General features: G+C 33.5%; 1 pseudogene; it reads left to right on the top strand.

Moving 5' to 3' along the window:
• The first annotated feature begins 7364 nt into the window (after positions 1-7364).
• LOC128578582 (uncharacterized) lies at positions 7365-7478 on the top strand (annotated as a pseudogene).
• Positions 7479-13072: the final 5594 nt, after the last annotated feature.

The raw sequence follows: 13072 nt of genomic DNA on the forward strand, positions 1-13072 counted from the left end.
TTAGAGGAAAACATAGAGCTTTTCATTATTAATTACGTTATAATAAAGTCCTTCATTATAATGAGGTATTTTGTATGAGTATTTAATTGTTTAGAGTTTTTAATCATGAAATGATGTTTAACTCTGTCAAATGTGTACTTCTGCATCTATTGAGATGATCGTGTGAGTTTTCTCCTTCATTCTTTTAATAATGATGTATCACATTTGTTGAATTGTGTATATGCAATCATCTTTGCATCCCTGGCATAAATTCCACTTGATAGTGGTGGGTGATACTTTTAATATGCTGTTGAATTTTGTTCCAAAGTATTTTTTTGAAAGTTTTATTGTCTATATTCTTCAGTGATACTGTCCTGAAATTATTACTTTTTTGTATCATCCTTGTCTGGCTATAGAATCAGGGAATTCTGGCCTTGTACTAAAATTAATTTGGAAGCATTTTTTTAAATGATTTTGTTAATTTATTTTTTACTAGATCATAACTGTACATTACTGCATTTATAGAGTACAATGTGCTGATTTTATATACAATTTGGAATGTTTACATCAAAGTGGTTAACTATCATTCACCCCACTTATTTAATTGTTGTGTTTAGACATTTATAAACTCTACTATTTATATTCTACTATTAATATGTTTGACATGTACACGTGCAATATGCACAGTAGTTAAGGTCCCACCGAATACCCTCCCTCCAACTGTCCCCTCCCCTCCTCCCCTCCCCTGGGCTTCATCTTCTCTCCATTTTTTTATGGGCTATAATTATGTTTTATCATTTGTATGAAAGTGTGGGTGATTATATATTGATTTCATAATAGTAGTGAGTACATTGTGTTTTTTTTTTCATTCTTGAGATACTTTAGTAAGAAGAATATGATCCAGTTACATCCATGTAAACATAAAAGAGGTAAATTCTCCTTCTTTTTATGGCTTCATAATATTCCATGGGATGCATATACCACAATTTGCTAATTCAATCATGGGTCAATGGGCATTTGGCAGCTTCCATGACTTGGCAATTATGAGTTGGGCTGCAATAAACATTCTGGTGTACATGTCTTTGTTGTTTTTGGTCATCTGGATATGTACGTAGTAAAGGAATTGCAGGATTGAAAGGCAGGTCTACTTTTAGTTCCCTAAATGTTCTCCAAAATTCTTTTCGGAAGGGACATATTACTTTGCATTCCCACCAGGAGTGCAGAACTTTTCCCTTCTCTCCACATCCACACCACCATTTGTAGTTTTGGGATTTTGTGATGTGGGCTCATCTTACTGGAGTTAGATTATATCTCAAAATGGTTTTGATTTGCATTTCTCTGATGACTAAAGAGTATGTGCGTTTTTTCATGTGTTTGTAGGCCATACACTTGTCTTCTTTAGAGAAGATTCTGTTCAAGTCTCTTGCCCACAATGAAATGGGATCACTTGTTCTTTCCTTAGAAATAAGTGTGAGTTCTCTGTAGATTCTGGTTATCAAACTTTTGTCAGAAATATAACCTGCAAATATCTTCTCCCATTCTGAAGGCTATCTGCTTGCTTTACTTACTGTGTTCTTGGCTGTGCAGAAGCTTTTAAGTTTGATCAGATCCCATTAATATAATTTTGGCGTTGCTGAAATTGCCAGGGCGGGAGGGAGTTCTCCTCATAAAGTATTCTCCCAGGCCATTTTTTTTTCAAGTATTTCCTCTGCATTTTCTCCAATAATCTATATATTTTCATGTCTTAAGTTTAAATGTTTTATCCAGTGAGAGTCAATTTTTGTCACAGGTGAAAGGTGTGGGTCCAGTTTCAGTCTTCTACAAGTCACCAGCCAATTCACCTAGCACCATTTGTTAAATAGAGAATCTTTCCCTCAAATTACGTTTTTGATAGGCTTATCAAAGATCAAATGATGATAAGTATCTGGATTCACCTCTTAGTTCTTTATTCTGTTCCATACATCTACCTCGCTATTTTTGTGCCAATACCAAGCTGTTTTGATCACTATAGATTTATAGTATAGCCTGAAGTCTGGTAGCATGACTTTTTTTTTGGCTTTTTTTTTTTGTTTGTTTGTTTGTTTCTGAGTAATGTCTTGAGTTATTCAAGGTTTTTTATGATTCCATATGAAATGAAGTACTATTATTTCTGAATCTTTAAAGTATGGTAGTGGTGCTTTAATAGGGATTGCATTACATTTGTTTATTGCTTTGGACATTTTTATTTTTTATTTATTTTTTTTTTTGATAATTAATTTCTTTTATATTTTATTTTTTTCTTATTAAATCATAACTGTATACATTGATATGATCATGGGGCATCATCGAAACTTGGTAAATGTAGAATGTAAAGGTTTCGGCACGGTAACTGAGATAACGCCGGAAAGGCTATGTTAACCACTGTGATAAAAATGTGTCAATTGGACATTTTTAAATTTGACAATTTTTTCCTTTTGCAGTTTTTGGCTGGGGCTGGGTTTGAACCTGCCACCTCTGGGATATGGGGCTGGCGCCCTATTCCTTTGAGTCACAGGTACTGCCCAATTTAACAATTTTTTAACAAATTTTTTTTCCATTTTTTGGAAAAGATTATGTAAATAGGTATTAGTTCCTCTTTAAAACAATGGACATTTTAACAATGTTGATTCTTCCCAGCCATGAACATGGTATGTTTTTCCATTTGTTAACATCTTCAGCTATTTCTTTTCTTAAAATTTCATAGTTCTCTTTATAGAAATCTTTCATGTCTTTTGTTAGGTAAATTCACAAATATTTCATCTTCTTTGGTACTACTGTAAAAAAGAATAGAGTACTTGACTATTTTTTGAGCTTGATTGTTGTTCGTATATATAAAAGCTACTTATTTGTGTGTATTGATATTGTATCCTGAGATGCTGCTGTGTTCCTTGATCACTTCTAAGGGTTTTGTAGTTGAGTCCCTGGGGTTTTCCAGGTATAAGATCATATCATCTGTGAAGAGTGATAGTTTGATCTCCTCTGACCTTATTTGGATACTCTTGATTGCCTTCTCTTCTCTGATTGCAATGCATAAGATTTCCACTACCATGTTGAAAAGCAGTGGAGACAATGGGCATCCTTTCCTGGTACCTGATCTGAGTGGAAATGTTTTCAGTTTTTCCCCATTCAATATGATATTGGCTGTGGGTTTGCTGTAGATTGCCTCTAATGTTTTAAGAAACTTCCCTTCTATACCTATTTTCTTAAGTGCTTTGATAATGAAAGGATTCTGGATATTATCAAAAGTTTTTTCTGCTTCAATTGAGAGAATCCCCATATGGTCTTTGTTTTTTATTTTGTTTATGTGATATATTTATAGATTTAAGTATGTTGAACCAACCTTGAGACCCTGGGATAAAATCAACTTGGTCATGGTGTATAATTTGTTTGATGTGTTGTTGGATTCTGTTTTCTATTTTCTTATTGAATATTTTTGCATCTATATTCATTAAAGATATTGGTTTATAATTTTCTTTCTTTGTTGGGTCTTTCCCTGGTTTGGGGATCAGGGTGATATTTGCTTCATAGAATGAGTTGGGATGTAGTCCTTCTTTTTCTATTTTTGGGAAAATATTATGTAATATATGTATTAGTTTCTCTTTATAACCTCAGTAGAATTCTAATGTAAAGCCATCTGGTCCCGGGCTTTTCTTTTTTGAGAGATTTCATATAGTTGATGCGATTTTAGTTGAGATAGGTCTATTCAGTATTTCCAATTCTTCTGGCTGAGTCTAGGAAGGTGGCATACTTCCAGGTATTGGTCTATTTCCTGAAGATTTTCATATTTCTGATATTAGAGTTTTTATGGTACTCATTAAGGATTTTTTTAATTTCCGAGGTGTCTGTTGTTATTTACTCTTTGTTATTTCTGATTGAAGATGTTAGGAATTTTACATTTCTGTTTCTGGTTAGGTTAGCCAAAAGTTTATCAATTTTGTTAAACTTTTCAAAATACCAACTTTTCGATTTGTTGATCTTTTGAGTGATTGTTTTGTTTTCAATTTCATTTAATTCTTCTCTAATTTTGGTTATTTATTTTCTTCTGCTGGGTTTTGAGGTTAGAAGGTTCTTCCTTTTCCAGTTGCTTGAGATGGCCCATTAAGTTTTTTACTTCCTCTCTTTCTGTTCTCTTGAGTAAGGTTTGCAACATTATAAATTTCCCTCTTAGGACTGCCTTTGCAGTATCCCACTGGTTCTGATAATTCATGTCTTCATTGTTATTTTGTTCCAAAAATTTGATAATTTCCTTCTTAATCTCCTGTATGACTCAGCTAAGATTCAGAATAGAATTATTTAGCTTCCATGTCCTTGTAGGAGTGTGAAGATTCCTGTTGTTATTAAGTTCAACTTTTATTCCACAATGGTCTGAGAAAATACAAGGAATAATTTTGATTCTTTTAAATTTGCTGAGTTTAGACCTAAGATGTGATCAATTTTGGAAGAAGTTCCATGGGCTGCTGAAAAGAATGTGTATTCAGTTTTGTTGGGATGACATGTTCTGCAGATGTCTGCTAAATCTTTTTCTTCTAGTGTCAGATTCAAGTCTAAAATTTCTTTGCTTAGTTTATTCTTGGAGGATCTATCCAATACGGCAATAGTCATTTAATCTCTGACTGTTATGATGCTAGAAGATATCAAATTATTCATGTCTGTTAGGGTCTCCTTTATAAATTGAGGAACATTCTGGTTTGGCACATAAATGTTCATAATTGAAATCTCTTCATGTTGAGTGTTTCCCTTGACAAATATATAGTGACCATTCTTATCTTTCATTACCTTCGTTGGTTTAAAGTCTACTGTATCTGAGAATAAAATTGCAACCCCTCTTTTTTTCCGATTTCTGTTTTCCTGAATTGTAGATGACCATCCCTTCACTCTTAGTCTATTTTTACCCTTTAAGGTAAGATGGAATTCTTGTATGCAGCAGATATCTGGTATCCATTCAGCCTGTGTTTTTTTAGAAAACAATTTAAACCATTTACATTAACTGAGAGAATTAATAAGCCTGGTAGTGTTTTAGGTGTCATATTTTTTGAAAGTCAAGTGGACGTTTTTAATCCCCTTACCATTGTGGAAGTCAAGTTTTGATCAAAAATTTCTGAGTGAGCTCACTTTGGTGGTAGGCATTGTGCTTGTCATTGTAGAGGATGGATCTGTTCAGGTTGGTCTCAAACTCCTTAGCTCAAGTCATCTATTACTGCTTCAGCCTCCCAGAGTGCTAGGATTACAAGTGTGATCCACCATGCCCACCCTTTTAAAATTTTGATTGACAAATCATAGTTCTGTACATTTCTGGGGCACTATGTGATGTTTTTATGTATGTATAAAATGTGGTATGATTAATTCAAGGTAATTAGTATACCCATTTTGCTTAGCTTTCATTTTTTATGGTGAAACATTTGAAATTTACTTTAAAACTCACACTAACATTATTGGTGTCTTTAGTCAGTGTACTGTTCAAGAAATCTCCAAATCTATTCTTCCTGTCTATCTGAAACTTTGTACCCTGTTATCAATGACATCTCATTTACTTTTGTCTCCTTCCAGTGTTTGGGAATCATCATTCTTTCTACTTCTATGATTTAAACTTTATTAGATTCCACAAGTAAATGAGATAATACCGTATTTATCTTTCTGTCATTGGCTTATTTACCTTAGCACAATGTCTCACAGATTCCTACATGTTGTCACAAATTACAGGATTTCCCCCTTTCTAAAGGCTATATAATATTCCATTATGTCTATATCCTACATTTTCATTATCCATTCCCTCACTGATGGACACTTAGTTTGTTTTCATAACTTCACAATCACAAAGAGAGAAGGTGGGCGTGTAGATATGTCCTTTGAATATATAGCCAGAAGTAGGATTACTGGGTCATATGGCATTTTTATTTTTACTTATTTGAGGAACTGTCATATCATTTATATGATGGTTGCACTAATTTACATTCCCACCAACAGTCTATAGAGTTTCCTTTTATCTGCATACTCTCCAACACTTAACAGTTATCTTTTTGATAAAAGTCATTCTGACAAGTGTGAACTAATATCTCATTGTGATTTTGATTTGCATTCCTTTAATGATTAGAGATGTTGAGATTTTTTTTTCATGTACCTCTTGGTCATTTGTATGTCTTCTTTTGAGAAATGTCTGCTCAGATCCTTTCTCCATCAGGTCATTTTTCTTGCTATTGAGCTACTTGAATTTCTTTCTTTTTTTTTTTTTTTTTTTTTAGCTATCAACTGTATAGATCTCAAATAATTTCTCCCATTCTGTAGTTTGTCTCTTCACTTTGTTAATTGGTATTTTTTGTGTGTGTGTGTGTGTTTGTTTGTTTTTCTCTGCAGATGCTTTTAATTTTGGTACCATATAATTGTCTAATTTTGCTTTTATTTCCTGTGCTTTAAGGGTTATATACAAAAAATTATTTCCAAGACTAATGTTGTGGAGCTTTACCCCTATGTTGTCTTCACTAGTTTTACAGTTTTGTATTTTGCATTTAAGGCTTTATTTTATTTTATTTTATTATTTTTTGAGACAGACTGTCACTTGGTCACTTTCAGTAGAGTGTCATGGCATCATAGTTCACAGCAACCTCAAACTCTTGGGCTCAAGTGATTCTCTTTCCTCAGCCTCCCAAGTAGTTGGAACTACAGGCAACCACCACAATGCCTGGCTATTTTTAGAGATGGGGACTTGCTCTTGCTCAGACTGGTCTTGAACCCATGAGCTCAGGCAATCCACCCACCTCTGCCTCCCAGACTGCTCTGAAATTTAAGGCTTTACTACTTTCTGAGTTGATATTTTATATATGGTGTATTATAAGAGTCCAATTTTATTCTTCTGCATGTGACTATCCATTTTCTCAGCCCTTTTATTGAAGAGATTGTCCCTTCTCCATTGTGTATTTTTGGCACTCATGTCCAAATCACTTGACAGTAAATGAGTGGGTTTATTTCTGCATTTTCTATTCTATTATATTGATTGCATGACAGTACTATGCTATTTTGATTACAATCACTTTATAATATGTTTTGAAATCAGGGAGTGTGATGTATTCAGCTTTGTTACTTTTGCTCAAGTTTATTTTGACTATTTAGAAGTTTTTCGTACTCTCAAACACATTTAAAGATTACTTCTTCCATTTATGTAAAAAATATATTGGAATTTTGGTAGAGATTTCATTGAATCTGTACATCACTTTGACTACTACAGACATTTTTATAAGTTTAGTTGAGTAACCTAGAAAAAAATAAATTCCTAAGCTCATGTAACCTACCAAAACTGCATCATAAAGAAATAGAAAATCCAAACAGACTAATAATGAGTAAGCAGATTTAATCAGCAAAAAATGTCTCTCACCAAGACTCTACTTTCAGGGATCACTTTTATAGTTCATTACTAAAGAAGTTTCTCTGGAAGTGTACAACATAGGAAGCCATGAGGAAGAGGTGCAGCATTTCCTCCTGAGCATGCTTCATACTTAGGAGTCTCCCACCAAAGAAAAGTTCAGTACTAGATAAATTCACTTTTGAAGTCTACTAAGCATTAGAAGAATTAATACTAATTCTTCTCAAACTCTTCCAAAGAATCAAAGTAGAAGTAGCATTTCCAAAATAATCTTACAAGGTTAGAATCACCTGATACCAAAACCAGACAGCAACACTACAAGAAAATAAAATTATAGGCCAATATTGTTGATAAAAATACATGCAAAAGTCAACAAAATATTAGCAAACTAAATTTAAGAACACAGTAAACAAACCATTCACCATAATCAAGTCAGATTTATTGCTGGGATATAAGGATGGTTCAAGGTATGCCAATCACAAATTTGATACATGACATCAACAAAATGACGGCTAAAACCATAGATGCAGAAAAAAATTAACAAAATTCAATGCCATTTAATGATAAACCACTCAAGAGATTAGGTATAGAAGGAATGTGCCTCAATACAATAAAGGTCATATATGACAAATCCACAGTTAACATCATTCTCAATGGTGAAAACTTGAAAACTTTTCCCCTAAGATCAGGGAAAAGACAATAATGCCAATTTTCACCACTTCTTTTCAACATAGTATTGGAAGTCCTAGACAGAGCAATTTGGCAAGAGAAAGAAACAAAAGACATCATAATAGGATAGGAAGAAGTAAAACTGTCTCCCTAATGACATGATCTTATATTTATACATATAAAATTCTAAAGACTGCTTACAGAAACTATTAGAACTGATAAATAAATTCAGTAAAGTTGCAGAATGCAAAAATCTATATACAAAAAATTATAATGTTTTTATATACTAATAATGAACCATTCAAAAAGTAAATCAAGACAACAATCTCATTTACAAAGCAACAAAAAGTAAATACTTAGTCTTAAGAGACTACTATGATCATTATATGTCAACTTGGAAAACCTTGCAAAAATAGATATGTTTCTAGATATATACAACCTATCAAGTTGAATCAGGAAGAAATACAAACCCTGAATAAAGCAACAAAAATCAATGGGATATAAGCAGTAATAAGAACTCTCTTATCAAAGAAAAGCCTAGGACACAATTGTGCCATTGCTAAATTTTGCCAAGCAGTCAAAGTACTAATACCAATATTACTTAAACTATTCAAAAAAGACTAGAAGGAGGGAATACTCCCAAACTCATTCTACAAGACCTGTACCACCTGATACTAAAACATGCGAAGACACAACAAAAGAGGTAAACTATAGACAATATTTCTTATAAACATAGATGCAAAAAGATCCTTCAATTAAATGCTAGCAAACTTAATTCAACTATACATTAAAAAGATTATTTATCATGGTCAAGCTGGATTCATGCCAGAGATGCAAGGATGGTTCAACATATGCAAATCATTCAATGTCATATATCATATCAACAGAAAGAAGCATGAAAACAATTTAATCATTTTAATTAATGCTGAAAAAGCATTTGATAGCATTCAACATCCCTTCATGATAAAAACTCTTGAAAAGTGGGTATAGAAGGAACTTACCACAATATGATAAGAGCCATATATGATAGACCTACAGCTAGTATCATATTTAATGGGGAAAAACTGAAAGCCTTTTCTCTAAGATTTGGAACAAGAAAAGGACACTCACTTGTACCACTTTTTATGCAAGATAGTACTGGAATTCTAGCTAGAGAAATCAGATAAGATAAAACAATAAAAGGCATTCAACATGGAAAAGAAGTCAAATTGTCTTTGTTTGCAGATGACATGATATTATACCTAGAGAAACCTAAAGATTCTACCAAAAATTTTTAGAACTGATAAACAAATTTAGTAAAATTGCTAGATACAAAATCAATATATAAAAATTAGTATCATTTCTATATGCCAACAGTAAAACAATCTGAAAAAGAAACCAAACAAGTAATCCTACAAATAAAATAACATACTTAGGAATAAACTTAACTAAATAAGTGAAAAATCTCTACAAGGATGAGTATAAAACACTGATGAAAGAAATTGGAAAGGATACAAAAACGGAAAGATATTCTCTGCTCATGTATTAGAAAATCAATGTTGTTAAAATGTCCATACTACCAAAGCAATCTCTAGATACAATGAAATCCTTATCATGATACCAACACATTCTTCACATAAATAGAAAAAAATAATATTAAAATTTATATAAAACCATGAAAGATTCAACATGGACAAAGCTATCCTGAGCATAAAGAATAAAACTAGAGGAATCACATTACCCGATTTCAAATTATATTACAGAGCCATAGTACTGAAAATAACCTGATACTGGCATAAAAACAGACACAGAGACAGCTGGAACAGAATAGAGAATCCAGAAATAAATCCATGTATCTGTACTGAACTTATCTTCCAAAAAGTTCCGAAGATCATACATTAGGGACAGGATAGTCTGTTCAATAAGTACTACTGAAAAAACTGGGTATCCATATGCAGAAGAATGATACTAGACCTTTATGTATTCCTTATACAATCAAATAAAATTGATTAAACACTTAAATCTAAGACATGAAACTGTAAAACTACTAAAATTTGAAGAAATGCTTCAGGACTTTGGTATTGGCAAGAACTTCTTGAATAATACCTACAATGCACAGGCAATTAAAGCAAAAATGGACAAATGGGAATCACATAAAGCTAAAAAACTTCTGTATAGCAAATGAAACAATTAACAAAGTGAAGACAACACCCTCACAAGGATAGAAAATATTTTCAAATTACTGTCTGACAATTGATTAATAACTAGAATATAGAAGGAGCTCCAATAACTTAATAGGAAAAATACAAATAATCTGATGAAAAATGTCTGAATATACATTTCTCAAAAGAAGAGATCCAAATAGACAATAGATATATGAAAAAATGCTCAACATCATTAGTCATCAGAGAACTGCAAACCAAGACTACAATGAGATATCACCTCAGCCCACTTAAATGGCTTTTATCAGAAAGAGAGACAATAATAAATGTAGCAAGGATGCGGAGAAAGGGGAACCTCAGACACTGCTAGTGGGAATGTCAATTTGTGCAACTACCATGGAGAATAGTGTGTAGGTTCCTCAAAACACTGAAAATAGAACTACTGTATGACCCACAAGTCCCAATACTAGATATATAACCAAAAGAAGGGAATTCAGTATATTGAAAATAAATATATCTGCACTCCCATAGTTATTGCAGCACTATTCACAATAGCCAAGCTATTGAAACAACCTAAGTGCCTATAAATAAAAGAATGGCTAAAGAATGTTTGATACATATACTCAATGAAATATTATGTGGCCATAAAAAAGAATGAAAGAATGAAATTCTGCCATTTGCAACAACATGAATGAAACTGGAAAATATTTTATTAAATGAAATAAGCCAAAGACAGAAAGACGAATCTTTAATATTATTACTAATATATGGAAGCTAAATATTAAAGACAACTGATTTCCTGGAGACAGAAAGTAAAGTGAGGATGTTTAATGAATGCAAAAATATAGTTATGTAGTTAATATATAATTAACAATATTTAATAGCATGACAAAGTAACTATAATCAACAAATTAGGGTATACTTTAATGTAGCTAAAAGAGTGGAATTGAAATGTCCCTAACACAAAGAAATGTTAAAAACCCGAGATGATGGTTAACTCTCTTTTGATTAATTCACATTGTATGCATGTATAAAAACACAACATGTATTCTATAAAGATATACAACTATTATGTACCCATAATAATTTAAAATAAAAAATGGTATAGAAATTAAATACTTAGGTGTAAATTTAATCAAGGAGGTAAAAGACTTGTATATTGAAAACTAAAGCACCGATGAAAATAATTGAAGAAAACACAGATAAATAGAATGTTATCCCAGGATCATTGATTAGGGAAATTAATATTTACTATTTTATTAAGACAATGTCTTGCTCTGTTGCCCAAACTAGAGTGCAGTGGTGTAGCAATAGCTTGCTGCAGCTTTTAATTCCAGGGCTAGACCAATCATACTACCTAAGCTTTCTGATTAGTTGTGCTAGAGGTGCACATCATGACACCTAGCTAAAGTTTCTTGTATTTTTTTTTTTTGTCTCTCTCTATGTAACCCAGGTTATTCATGAACTCCTGGCCTCAAGCAATCCCCCTGCCTCCCAAAGTGCTGAGATCACAGGCATAAGTCATTTGTGTTGGCCTACTTTTCATTTTTATAGTTATCTCTAGTAATACCATTTTTGTAAATTACTAAAAAATATAGATTAAGCTAATGACTCCTTTGACCACCACCTGAATCCTGGTATATAACACACTATCTTCTGTTCCTTAAGTTACTTTTATAATTTGTTTTTTTTAGTTTGTGTCTGTGTATGTATGTGTTTTTGTGTTTTACATAAATTATGTTTCTTCTGTGATGAAATATGTGATTATGCAGTTGTATGTATTGTTTTGTAACTGTAAAAGAATCCATATGTGTATATTCTTTACCTAAAGAAAATGTAAAATACTGCTATATTAGCGTGGCTTTGAACATAAGCAGTATACATATCATTTTGTGCCTGCTTCAACCCATCATAAATATTTATCTATCATTGTAATGTAAACCTGATTTGTTATGTTGTTTTCTTTATCTAATCAACATATTCTTTTCTTTCTCCCCTATTATTTTATTATGAAAAATTTCAAGCATACAACAACTTGAAAGAATCTTGCAGGGAATATCTATTTACCTACAACCTAGATTCTACCATTAAAATCTTACTATACCTCGAGGCGGAGCAAGATGGCAGCCGAGTAACAGCTTCCTTGCATCTGGGCACCATAAGCCTGGGGATATAGGACTCCAAGCATCTCTGGCTGGTGGGATCTGCCTATCATTACCCCTGAGAGGATACAGGGAGTCAGCGAGAGACTTCTGGACCCCAAGAGGAGGACTAAAACAGTGGAAAACCAGCAAGTGGTCGCGTGTGTTCAATCCGTCTAAACCCGCCCACAACTGTAAGTTCAGTAGCAGTGAGACTGCAAACCAGAAAGGCCTTACCTGTGAACTGTTTTGGTGTCTTTGGACATGGCACTCAGCTGAACTGCCTTGGGGAGAGCCTGAGCGGGAGTGCAGAGAACTTTGGCCTTTGTCTAGGGCCAAAGTCTGAGCTGCGGAGCCAGATGGAGCTAATAGTGTTTGGCTCTGGGTCACAGGCAGACATTGTGAGCGATCTGCCCCAGCAAGCTCCGCCCTCAGGGTCGCAGAGCTGGAATTGGGTGGGAGTTGGTAACCCAGCGACCAAGTAGCCTAAGGGCGGGGTCTGAGCTGCCTTGCAGCCCTAACCCTCAGTGGCAGAGGGAGACCAGTTTTGACACACTGGGTAAGTGGATAGCCACTTCAGCAGTGATTCCAGCAACAAGCACTTCCCTGAGAAAGTGAACAAGTTCACTTCCCTCAGTAAGTGAACAAGTTCAAAGTGCCTTTTAAGTGGGCTGAAGAGAGATTTAGGGTGTCTACCTGCTGGGGTTTGAGAAACTAGCAGCCTCCAGTCATATCAGAACTGTGATTAACATCTCATACCCCAGAAGACC

Source organism: Nycticebus coucang, chromosome X, assembly GCF_027406575.1.
Source record: "Nycticebus coucang isolate mNycCou1 chromosome X, mNycCou1.pri, whole genome shotgun sequence".
In the NCBI taxonomy this organism is placed as follows: domain Eukaryota; kingdom Metazoa; phylum Chordata; class Mammalia; order Primates; family Lorisidae; genus Nycticebus; species Nycticebus coucang.